This window comes from Hyperolius riggenbachi, chromosome 2, assembly GCF_040937935.1.
Source record: "Hyperolius riggenbachi isolate aHypRig1 chromosome 2, aHypRig1.pri, whole genome shotgun sequence".
In the NCBI taxonomy this organism is placed as follows: Eukaryota; Metazoa; Chordata; class Amphibia; order Anura; family Hyperoliidae; genus Hyperolius; species Hyperolius riggenbachi.
The window spans coordinates 208,528,694-208,541,691 of NC_090647.1; positions in this window are offsets into that span (position 1 = coordinate 208,528,694).

Consider the following 12,998-nt stretch of genomic DNA (forward strand, 5'->3'; position numbering starts at 1 on the left):
CCACTGCATACCTGTTGTGTTCAGTGAACCTGCCACTGCATACCTGTTCTGTGAACCCGCCACTGTATACCTGTTCTGTTTAGTGAACCCGCCACTGCATACCTGTTCTGTTCAGTGGACCCGCCACTGTATACCTGTTCAGTGAACCCGCCACTGCATACCTGTTCTGTTCAGTGGACCCGCCACTGTATACCTGTTCAGTGAACCCGCCACTGCATACCTGTTGTGTTCAGTGAACCTGCCACTGCATACCTGTTCTGTGAACCCGCCACTGTATACCTGTTCTGTTTAGTGAACCCGCCACTGTATACCTGTTCTGTTTAGTGAACCCGCCACTGCATACCTGTTCTGTTCAGTGGACCCGCCACTGTATACCTGTTCAGTGAACCCGCCACTGCATACCTGTTCTGTTCAGTGGACCCGCCACTGTATACCTGTTCAGTGAACCCGCCACTGCATACCTGTTGTGTTCAGTGAACCTGCCACTGCATACCTGTTCTGTGAACCCACCACTGTATACCTGTTCTGTTTAGTGAACCCGCCACTGTATACCTGTTCTGTTTAGTGAACCCGCCACTGCATACCTGTTCTGTTCAGTGGACCCGCCACTGTATACCTGTTCAGTGAACCCGCCACTGCATACCTGTTGTGTTCAGTGAACCTGCCACTGCATACCTGTTCTGTGAACCCGCCACTGTATACCTGTTCTGTTTAGTGAACCCGCCACTGTATACCTGTTCTGTTTAGTGAACCCGCCACTGCATACCTGTTCTGTTCAGTGGACCTGCCACTGTATACCTGTTCAGTGAACCCGCCACTGCATACCTGTTCTGTTCAGTGGACCCGCCACTGTATACCTGTTCAGTGAACCCGCCACTGCATACCTGTTGTGTTCAGTGAACCTGCCACTGCATACCTGTTCTGTGAACCCGCCACTGTATACCTGTTCTGTTTAGTGAACCCGCCACTGTATACCTGTTCTGTTTAGTGAACCCGCCACTGTATACCTGTTCAGTGAACCCGCCACTGCATACCTGTTGTGTTCAGTGAACCTGCCACTGCATACCTGTTGTGTTCAGTGAACCTGCCACTGCATACCTGTTCTGTGAACCCGCCACTGTATACCTGTTCTGTTTAGTGAACCCGCCACTGCATACCTGTTCTGTTCAGTGAACCCGCCACTGTATACCTGTTCAGTGAACCCGCCACTGCATACCTGTTCTGTTCAGTGGACCCGCCACTGTATACCTGTTCAGTGAACCCGCCACTGCATACCTGTTGTGTTCAGTGAACCTGCCACTGCATACCTGTTCTGTGAACCCGCCACTGTATACCTGTTCTGTTTAGTGAACCCGCCACTGTATACCTGTTCTGTTTAGTGAACCCGCCACTGTATACCTGTTCAGTGAACCCGCCACTGCATACCTGTTGTGTTCAGTGAACCTGCCACTGCATACCTGTTGTGTTCAGTGAACCTGCCACTGCATACCTGTTCTGTGAACCCGCCACTGTATACCTGTTCTGTTTAGTGAACCTGCCACTGTATACCTGTTCTGTTTAGTGAACCCGCCACTGCATACCTGTTCTGTTCAGTGAACCCGCCACTGTATACCTGTTCAGTGAACCCGCCACTGCATACCTGTTGTGTTCAGTGAACCTGCCACTGCATACCTGTTGTGTTCAGTGAACCTGCCACTGCATACCTGTTCTGTGAACCCGCCACTGTATACCTGTTGTGTTCAGTGAACCCACCGCATCAGTGCGCATACCTGTGCAGTTAAGTGAACCCACCTACCTACGTGAGTGCACGCAGTGTGATATACCACTCCGTGCATACCCGATATGGACAAAACAGGTAGAGGAAGAGGTAGTGCCAGAGCCAGAGGAAGGCCACCCGGCAGGTCTGCGCGAGGTCGTGTAAATGTAATTTCGTGTGGACCTGGCCCACAGTACAGTGCTCGGAAGAAGGCACGTCCCATCACCTCCCAAGATTGTCAGGACGTGGTTGAGTATTTAGCGACACAGAACATCTCATCTTGCTCAGCCACCAGCGCTACTACTAGCACCACTTCCGCTGCATTTGACACTTCGCAAGAATTATTTAGTGTTGAAATCACTGATGCACAGCCATTGTTGTTACAGCCAGATGAATTTTCACCAGCTCATATATTTGAGTTACCCGGCAACACTATGGATGTAACATGTAAGGAGGATGAAGGACCTACTGATGGTGCATGTTTGGATTTGTCTGAGGCAAGCGAAGCTGGGCAGGATGATTACGATGATGACGATGATAGGGATCCTCTGTATGTTCCCAATAGAGGAGATGAAGAGGGGGACAGTTCAGAGGGGGAGTCAGAGAGTAGTAGGAGGAGAGAAGTTGCTGAAAGAAGCTGGGGCAGCTCTTCGTCAGAAACAGCTGGTGGCAGAGTCCGGCACCATGTATCGCCACCTATGTACAGCCAGCCAACTTGCCCTTCAGCATCAGCTGCTGAGGTCCCCATAGTGCCCACATCCCAGGGTGGCTCAGCGGTGTGGAAATTTTTTAATGTGTGTGCCTCAGATCGGACCAAAGCCATCTGTTCGCTCTGCCAACAAAAACTGAGCCGTGGAAAGGCCAACACTCACGTAGGGACAAGTGCCTTATGAAGGCACCTGGAGAAAAGGCACAAACAGCAATGGGATGGCCACCTGAGCAAAAGCAGCAGCAGCACACAAAAGCAAAGCCACCCTCCTTCTCCTCTTCCTCCTCCATCAGGTGCATTATCTGCTTCTGCCGCTTTCTCCCTTCCACCTTCACAGGCACCCTCCTCCACTCCGCCTCTGCCCTTGAGCGGTTCCTGCTCCTCTGCCCACAGCAGCAGTCAAGTGTCCGTGAAGGAAATGTTTGAGCGGAAGAAGCCAATTTCGGCCAGTCACCCCCTTGCCCGGCGTCTGACAGCTGGCGTGGCGGAACTGTTAGCTCGGCAGCTGTTACCATACCGGCTGGTGGACTCTGAGGCCTTCCGTAAATTTGTGGCCATCGGAACACCGCAGTGGAAGATGCCAGGCCGCACTTATTTTTCGAGAAAGGCCATACCCCAACTGCACCGTGAAGTTGAGAGGCAAGTGGTGTCATCTCTTGCGAAGAGCGTTGGGTCAAGGGTACACCTGACCACGGATGCCTGGTCTGCCAAGCACGGGCAGGGCCGCTACATTACCTACACAGCCCATTGGGTGAACCTGGTGGTGAACGATGGCAAGCAGGGCGCAGCGGACCAAATTGTGACACCTTCACGGCTTGCAGGCAGGCCTCCTGCCACCTCCTCTCCTCCTGCTACATGCTCTTCGCTGTCCTCCTCCTCCTTGGCTGAGTGGCAGTTCTCCTCTCCAGCTACACAGCCCCAGCTCCGCAGGGCCTATGCTGCATGCCAGGTAAGACGGTGTCACGCCATCTTAGACATGTCTTGTCTCAAAGCGGAGAGTCACACTGGAGCAGCTCTCCTGGCTGCTCTTAAGAAACACGTGGATGAGTGGCTGACCCCGCACCACCTGGAGATAGGCAACGTGGTGTGCGACAACGGCAGCAATCTGCTTGCCGCTTTGCATATGGGGAAGCTGACACACATACCCTGCATGGCACATGTCATGAATCTAGTGGTTCAAAGATTTGTGGCAAAGTACCCTGGCTTAGCGAATGTCCTGAAGCAGGCCAGGAAGTTCTGTGGGCATTTGAGGCGGTCTTACACAGCCATGGCACGCTTTGCGGAAATTCAGCGCAAAAACAACATGCCGGTGAGACGCCTCATTTGCGATAGCCCGACTCGCTGGAACTCGACCCTGCTCATGTTCTCCCGCCTGCTAGAACAGAAGAAAGCCGTGACCCACTACCTCTACAACTACAGTAGAATGAAACAGTCTGGGAAGATGGGGATGTTCTGGCCCGACAACTGGACACTGATGGAAAATGCATGCAGGCTCATGCGGCCGTTTGAGGAGGTGACCAACCTGGTGAGCCGCAGTGAGGGCACCATCAGCGACTTAATTCCCTACGCTTACTTCTTGGAGCGTGCTGTGCGTAGAGTGGCGGATGAAGCTGTGAATGAGCGTGACCAGGAACCGTTACGGCAGGAACAGGCATGGGACCAATTTTCATCAGACCCAGCTGTTTCCTCAACACCTGCGGCAGCACAGAGGGGGGAGGAGGAGGAAGAAGAGAAGTCGTGTGCAGAAGACGAGTCAGACTCAGAGGATGATGAGCAAGGTGTTTCTTTGGGGGAGGAGGAGGAGGAGGAGGGGACAGCGGCAGGAGAACAACCTCAGCAGGCATCGCAAGGGGCTTGTGCTGCTCAACCTTCCCGTGGTATTGTTCGTGGCTGGGGGGAGGAGGTTGACTTACCTGACGTCACTGAGGAAGAGCAAGAGGAGATGGAGGGTACTGGATCCGACTTTGTGCAGATGTCGTCTTTTATGCTGTCCTGCCTGTTGAGGGACCCCCGTATAAAAAACCTCAAGGGGAATGACCTGTACTGGGTGGCCACACTACTAGACCCTCGGTACAGGCACAAAGTGGCGGACCTGTTACCAACTCACCGGAAGGTGGAAAGGATGCAGCACATGCAGAACCAGCTGTCAACTATGCTTTACAATGCCTTTAAGGGTGATGTGACGGCACAACGCCAGCAAGGTACCACTGCCACTAATCCTCCTCCCGTGTCCACGCAGTCAAAGACAGGACGCTCCAGCGATCTCATGGTGATGTCGGACATGCGGACGTTCTTTAGTCCAACGCCTCGCCGTAGCCCTTCCGGATCCACCCTCCACCAACGCCTGGAACGGCAGGTAGCCGACTACCTGGCCTTAAGTGTGGATGTAGACACTGCTGTGAACAGCGATGAGGAACCCTTGAACTACTGGGTGCGCAGGCTTGACCTGTGGCCAGAGCTGTCCCAATTTGCCATCCAACTTCTCTCCTGCCCTGCCGCAAGCGTCCTGTCAGAAAGGACCTTCAGCGCAGCTGGAGGCATTGTCACAGAGAAGAGAAGTCGCCAAGTCACAAAAGTGTTAAGTACCTCACCTTTCTCAAAATGAATGAGGCATGGATCCCGGAGGGCTGCTGCCCGCCCCAAGACTAAGTCAGTCCCCGCACACACAGCATCTTTGCCTGCACGCCGTGTGACTGGCTGCCTGGCCTGCCCCAAGAAGACTAAGTCGCTCCCAGTCCCTCCACACAGCATGTCTGCCTGCAGGCCGCTTGACTACCTTCTCCGCCACCACCAACAGGGTCCGGGACTTCAGGCGGATTGCTGAATTTTTTAGGCTAGCAGCGGCCGCTGTAATAATTTTTCTGGTGCGTGTACATGACTGCCTAATTTTTCTGGCTGCACTGCGGGCAGCTGCAACAACAAAAGAAAAGGCATGTACATGCGCCCATTCCCCTTCGTGATCATTACCTTGCCGTGGTGAAGGGGCTTGCGTATCACAATGAAGCAATGACCGGCGCCTAGATGAGTGTCTCGGGGGGCACACCCACGATAATAAGGTCGTTGCCTCATTGTGGTCAGACCAAATTTGATCAGCTGGACAGTCACTGTTCTGTCATTCAGCTACATCAGCCAGGCGACCATATGGGCTGTAAAGCCACCAAAACCTGCACTCTCGCCATGGTGCGCACCAGTCCAGCACGGCCGTCACTACACAAACAGCTGTTTGCGGTGCGTTACATGGTGAGTTTGGTGTGTCAGTGTGAAGCAGTACCTTAATTACACTACCTGATTGATGTATACACATGCAAGATGTTTGAAAGCACTTTAGGCCTGTCATTTAGCATTCAATGTGATTTCTGCCCTTAAAACGCTGCTTTGCGTCAAATCCAGATTTTTCCCGGGGAATTTTGGCATGTATCCCACTCCGCCATGCCCCCCTCCAGGTGTTAGACCCCTTGAAACATCTTTTCCATCACTTTTGTAGCCAGCATAATTATTTTTTTTTTCAAAGTTCGCATCCCCATTGAAGTCTATTGCGGTTCGCGAACTTTAACGCGAACCGAACCTTCCGCGGAAGTTCGCGAACCAGGTTCGCGAACCTAAAATCGGAGGTTCGGCCCAACTCTATTGGCCATGCCCACATGCCGCTTTCAGGAATCCCCCCCTTGAAAATCCTGGATTTGCCCCTGGCCCATAGGTCCTTAGCTACGCCACTGATAAACCCCTTGTCTCCCATCCAGACTAGTATTCCTCAGGCAATTTGGTGCCCATCAGCACAGGGTGACGCCTCTAGTCATACCAGCCCACATTGTGGTCTTTAACCTAGGGGAGTACTCTCCACAAGAAATAAACATTTTTACCACATGATGTACTGATATATACACCTCAATGATTTGACTATATATGGCAGTCTCATCACCCCTTGGGCTATTGGTGTTCCCAGATGGATGAAGATTAACTCTTATCCCTCTGAATACAGATATGACTATTTCTGTGAACTGGGCCTGCGCAATACACTCCTGTTGACGTCAGCAGGAGGGAGGGTGCAGCCATGCAGGCGCAGTGGTTTTCCGACTTTAAAGTCGCAAACTCCGAAAGTGAACTGGAGGTGGGGCCCGGAGCATTGGTGAGTGGCTGTGCAGGCCCAGGACGTCTGCAGGGGACCATTAGAAGTCCAGGTAAGTTCAACAATTTTTACCCCTACCCCCTACAGTACTCCTTTAAATTTTACAAAGCCACAACAACCCCACATGCAGACTGCCTGTTTCAGACATTTGGTCCTCCTCAGTGCATGGCAGGGATTGATATGGTTCTATGGGATCGGGCTTGGACCAGTACAACGATATAACCAAGCAGCACGGGGTGACCCAAAAACACAAGTAAAGTATAGGGAACTAAATTAGACCAAAAAGCCTTCCTAATAAAAAGCAATTCTTAGTGTGGTTTGCCTTCTTCAAACAGAAGGTATTTGCCATAATTCATCTTTAAGTGAACATCTGTGGTTACACACAATGCACTGCTACTGAATATGCAAATTATCTCTTTATGCCCCTGAAGCCATGCTTACATCCAGAATCGCTGGTGTATAGTTAGCCTATAGCTTACTTGTGGTTTTGGATCACCCCAAGCTGCTTGGGTATTCTGTGGTTCTGGTCCAAGCCCTATCCCATAGAGCCATATCAATCCCTGCCATGCACTGAGAAGGACCAAAAGGCAGAAACAGGCTGTCTGCATGTGGGGTTGGTGTGGCTCTGTAAAATGTAAAGCTATAGGCTTAGTAGAGACCAGCGGTTCTGGATATTCCTCTTGTGGTTTTGAGTCACTCCAAGCTGCTTAGTTACTCTGTTAGCCCTTGCAATGTATAGAGGTAAACAGAGATGATTGTCTTTTTCAGCATAATTGAAAATGCAAAAGTTTCTTTAACCCATTCGCGTTCCGTCGTTTTCACTTGAGCAATGTTCACCTCCCATTGATTAGCCTATAACTTTATCACTACTTATCACAATGAACTGATCTATATCTTGTTTTTTCCGCCACCAATTAGGCTTTCTTTGGGTGGTACATTTTGCTAAGAGCCACTTTACTGTAAATGCATTTTAACAGGAAGAATAAGAAAAAACTGAAAAAATTCATTATTTCTCAGTTTTCAGCCATTATAGTTTTAAAATAATACATGCCTCCATAATTAAAACTCACGTATTGTATTTGCCCATATGTCCCGGTTATTACACCGTTAAAATGATGTCCCTATCACAATGTATGGCGACAATATTTTATTTGGAAATAAAGGTGCATTTTTCCCGTTTTGCATCTATCACTATTTACAAGTTTAAAATAAAAAAAATATAGAAGTATTTCATCTTTACATTGATATTTAAAAAGTTTAGACCCTTAGGTAAATATTTACATGTTGTTGTTTTTTTTTTTTTATTGTAATGGTTTTTTTTTTATATTAAACAATTTATTTGGGTATTTTTGGGAGGGTGGGATGTAAAACATAGTTTTTTAATTTAATTGTGTGTTGATTTAAATTTTTTTTACTTTTTGTTGTAGTTTTACTTTTTGGCCACAAGATGGCGGCCATGAGTTTGTTTACATGACGTCACACACGCTTAGAGTGACACATCGGGGAGGAAACAGCCAGAAAAAGCGAAGCTTCCGAGAGAAGCTGTCGCTTTTTCAGCGGGGGAGAGGAATCAGTGATCGGGCACCATAGCCCGATACACTGATTGCCTGGCTAACGAACCGCGGGCCGGGAGCGCGCGTGCGCGCGCGAGATCGGCCGCGGGAGCGCGCGGTAGCACGCATGGTTCCTGGACGTAGTTTCTACGTCCAGGAACCAAAATAGGTTAAATATAACGTAACCACTGTGCCGTCTAGTTCCACGCATGCACTGTAGAGCAGAGGACATGGAACACTGTTCCCAGTAAATCATAGGACAACAAATGAAGTGTTCTTGCTATAAACCAGAATGTACACCTCTGCAAGTGGAGGCTGATTGGCTTTTGTCTCAGGCCCAGCAGTGCATAGAACGGTGATCTTCATGAACTGCTGTTGCTTCTTTGTTGCAAATTAATATTGACTACCACAACTCAGTGAGCATGATAAAGAATAATTTACTTAGTAAAGATATGATCTCCTTTCCCAATCCCATTTACATCAATCTTTATGAACACTCTATGGATTATATGTATACGCTTTTATACTTTTCATTTAACAATGAATGGATTATTCAGATGTGCTTACTTACGTGTAGTTAATTCTTCCTCAATTCACTATATTGAGGTAGAGGTAGTTTACATTGTAAATTAGAAGACTGCTGTGAATATTTTGAAGAAAGATTGCATTTAGATGCATGAATATAAATATGATTTAGCACAGAAATATTATAGACTATTTTGATATACATACAGCTATTTTTATAGTATAATGTTTTCCTAGCCAATGATCAACGGTAAATAAGAACCATTTACTAGACATTTCTAGGTAGCCACAGGGTGAATTTTCATTGGTTCACCATAAACCAATGGGACTCCTCCCTGTTGCTGAAGATTCCCATTGGTCTTTTGCCATCCAGTGGGGATTGCCATGTTTCTGCCGGCCAACGGTCTCTTTCCCAGGACCAAGCGAAGGAATCAGCATGTGTGACGCCGGCCATTGAAGTGGACATAGCGGGTGCGTCAACCAGTTTAGTGATAATGGAAACTGCCTGTTCTCATAGGCTTTCATTGCGTAAATTTTTCCAGCAGTTTCGGGGGCACGGTTTTTGCAGATTATAGTTAAAGCTCAACTAAACTTAAAACTTATTTTATTTTAGTGGAGTGTAGAGTTAAAACCATTGTCAGTTCCTCACTTCTATTTGTGCCCCCCTTAAGATTTTTTTCTCACTTCCTGTCTACACTAAACAAGTTATCATGCAACATGCAACTGAAGTAGCCTGAAGAAGCTGGCATGGAAATTGATTTTGCCGTTTCTAGTAATTCGGCTATAGACATCCAGCAACACCATCAATTCGTTTCAAACGTTTTTATTTAGTAAGGGCAAAAGTTTACCATCATTTAAACTGCCTCCGCTGTTGTTTTCTTGTTTTCCTGACAGCTGATTTATACCTCACTACACAGTACCCTTTGACCACTTTGTATACATGGCAGTGTGGAAGCACAGTGCCTATGGTACCTCACTGCTATAAGTAGGGACTTATAGAGGTGTTGTGCCATAAGTGATGTGTTGCCATGTGTCACATACCATGCATTGGCTTCTTCCATATATGGAATGGAGCTCCGAGCTGTTGTATGTGCTGCTAAGCTACATGCATCTTTTACGTTGCACATTTCAAAATCATAACATTTTTGAAATGTTGTAGAAGGGATATTTTAATGTTCTGATTCATGATTATAGTTATTGTTATTACTTACCTTTTTCTCTTTTACATCCTCATTTGGCCAGTCATTATAGAAGGCCCTAGTTATTTGCTCCCATAATTCCCTATTTCGTACCTTGTCCTTTTAGCTTTTGAGCCCCATGCCGTAGAGCTCAGGGTACACCCTGGCTATCAAATCCTCAATGTCAATTCTTTTTTCAGACCTTCTGGACATTTTGGCAGCTTTCCAAAATCCCAGCAACCTGACCATTTGTGGGTGTTTTTTTCTCTCCTTGCCCTTACTTGTCAGTATCTCAGGACAGGCCCCCTTGTGGCTTCTGGGCCCCCCCTGCGGCTGCATCCCTTGCAGGATCTATTGTTATGCCCCTGGTGGTGAGTTTACTAGGGGACACATTTGTAGTAATTTCTAGCTGCTTAAAGATTGCTTTTTGAAATTGGTTACAAACAGGGTATATTTGCTGCAAGCATGCCCTGTAGTCACCTTCCATCTGTATCTCTGCAACAGCATGCTGTGCTTGTTTCATTCTCCTCAAGGAAATAGGCTTTGCACTCCACAAGAATGCAGAGATGAAGCTAAAGGCCCATACACATGTCGGATTTCTGCGAATGACGGGTCGTTTGAACGTCCCGTCGTTCCGTCGTTCGCCCGCTAAATCGAGCGTGTGTACAGGCTGTCGTTCGCTTGATAAGGGTGAGTTTGAGCGATCCGCCCGGCGGATAAACGCTTCATTAGTTGCCTCCTTAAACCCATTAGATTAGTGAATTACCTCAGACAGTCAAACAATTATTACATAATGATTCACTGTTTTGCACTGCATTTTCATGTAATGTTATAATTTACTCTACCTGGAAGTTCCCTTCATACTTATGAACTACTAGCAAAAGTGTGGCCATTTCAGCTGCAAGATAAGTCGCAATAATTTGTGAACTCTTATGTCCTGGATATTAACAGGGGAAATTAGTCACTTCCATGCAATATGGAAAGATCTGTATGTATTGATAAATACATCGAATGCTGTATATGTTACAAAATGGAAGATTTTCAATTTCTTTCTTTTCAAACACCAAATAGCCAAAGTTATTAAATATTCTATTCAGGCCTTTTACCAAAAGAGTTATGTCTGATGTACACACTGCATGCGTTCCGGACCTGTGCGGTCCGGGAACGCATGCTGCACGCATTTTTTGTAAAAGACGCACATGACGTGCGTTCCTGTGCGTTGTGTTCTGAACGGAACGCGCCTGCGTTCTGTGATGTGAACGGGGCCGTAGTGTCTAGTAAGTTACTGAGCATACTGAAAGTATTATTTTCTGTTTTTTTTTATCATTTTGAGAAGTCTACTGTATGTCTTGTTCCTTAGAAGGCTGTTTGACTTAGGTTATCTGTCCAGTAGCATATGGCGCCAATGAGTAATGACTCCTGGGTATATGTGCATATGGTCACTATCATGATGGGTATATTTTTGCATTCATTCTCATGAGGCATTTACAAAGGGGTAGACCTCCCTGTGCCTGACCCTGGGCGTTAATAGAACTTTAAAAAAGGTATTTAAACAATTGTTCTACCAAGCAAAGAAATGAACAGCGCTACTTAAAAACAGATGAGTGCTTACCTGCAAAAGAGTGCAAGCCCCACTTATGGGATAAAATACACACTGAGCATACACATGACCTGTCTACCACTTGGAGGATGTTAGTTTCCTGTAACAGCTTGCATGCAACTTGTTAAGTACTTGTCCCTCCCACTGTCGAAGAAGTCTTTCCTCCATGGGAGGGGACCTAACACTAACTAAAGCTGTTCATTTCTTTGCTATGTTTTAATTTTATTTCTGGTCAGCTGCTCCCACTTAACAGTTTTGCCTTTGGTGTATATGCAGAGCCTCTGTTTGGGTTCAAGGTGCGTTTGTAGTTTCTGGGGGGGGCTCAGCGCATCTCTGAGCAGAGGCCATTCAGAGGCGGCCTGGTGATGCGCTGATCCCACTTTTTTGCGCAATTTTCAATTTCACTTGGTAGCGCGCCCAGGCTATGCATATGCATAGGTAGGATTTAGTTAGTGTTAGGTCCCCTCCCATGGAGGAAAGACTTCTTCGACAGTGGGAGGGACAAGTACTTAACAAGTTGCATGCAAGCTGTTACAGGAAACTAACATCCTGCAAGTGGTAGACAGGTCATGTGTATGCTCAGTGTATATTTTATCCCATAAGTGGGGCTTGCACTCTTTTGCAGGTAAGCACTCATCTGTTTTTAAGTAGCGCTGTTCATTTCTTTGCTATGTTTTAATTTTATTTCTGGTCAGCTGCTCCCACTTAACAGTTTTGCCTTTGGTGTATATGCAGAGCCTCTGTTTGGGTTCAAGGTGCGTTTGTAGTTTCTGGGGGGGCTCAGCGCATCTCTGAGCAGAGGCCATTCAGAGGCGGCCTGGTGATGCGCTGATCCCACTTTTTTGCGCAATTGTTCTACCAAGAAAAGTAATTTTCCAACTGTTTGATTTTCTGGCGAGAACTGACCAACTGATTGATTATCAAACTAATAACAAAAAACTGTGGTTCTGTCCTCTGCCGTGTAAGATATGAGGAGGGACTAGTACCTGCTGCCTCACTGACTAAATACACCCAATCCCTACAGTCACCAATGTGTTGTGCCAGATGTATCAGCGGTACATACAGTAGCCACCACTATATTGTGCCAGTTGTGCCCATAATATATTGCCAGTGTTGCTGGCATAATTGTGTACTGTATCAGCAGTACACAGTCACCAATGTGTTGTGCCAGATGTATCAGCGGTACATACAGTAGCCACCACTATATTGTGCCAGTTGTGCCCATAATATATTGCCAGTGTTGCTGGCATAATTGTGTACTGTATCAGTAGTACACAATCACCAATGCGTTGTGCCAGATGTATCAGCGGTACATACAGTAGCCACCACTATATTGTGCCAGTTGTGCCCATAATATATTGCCAGTGTTGCTGGCATAATTGTGTACTGTATCAGTAGTACACAATCACCAATGCGTTGTGCCAGATGTATCAGCGGTACATACAGTAGCTACCACTATATTGTGCTAGTTGTGCCTATAATATACAGCCAGGGTTGCCGGCACAACTGTGTACTGTATCAGCAGTTCACAGTCACCAATGTATTTTGCCA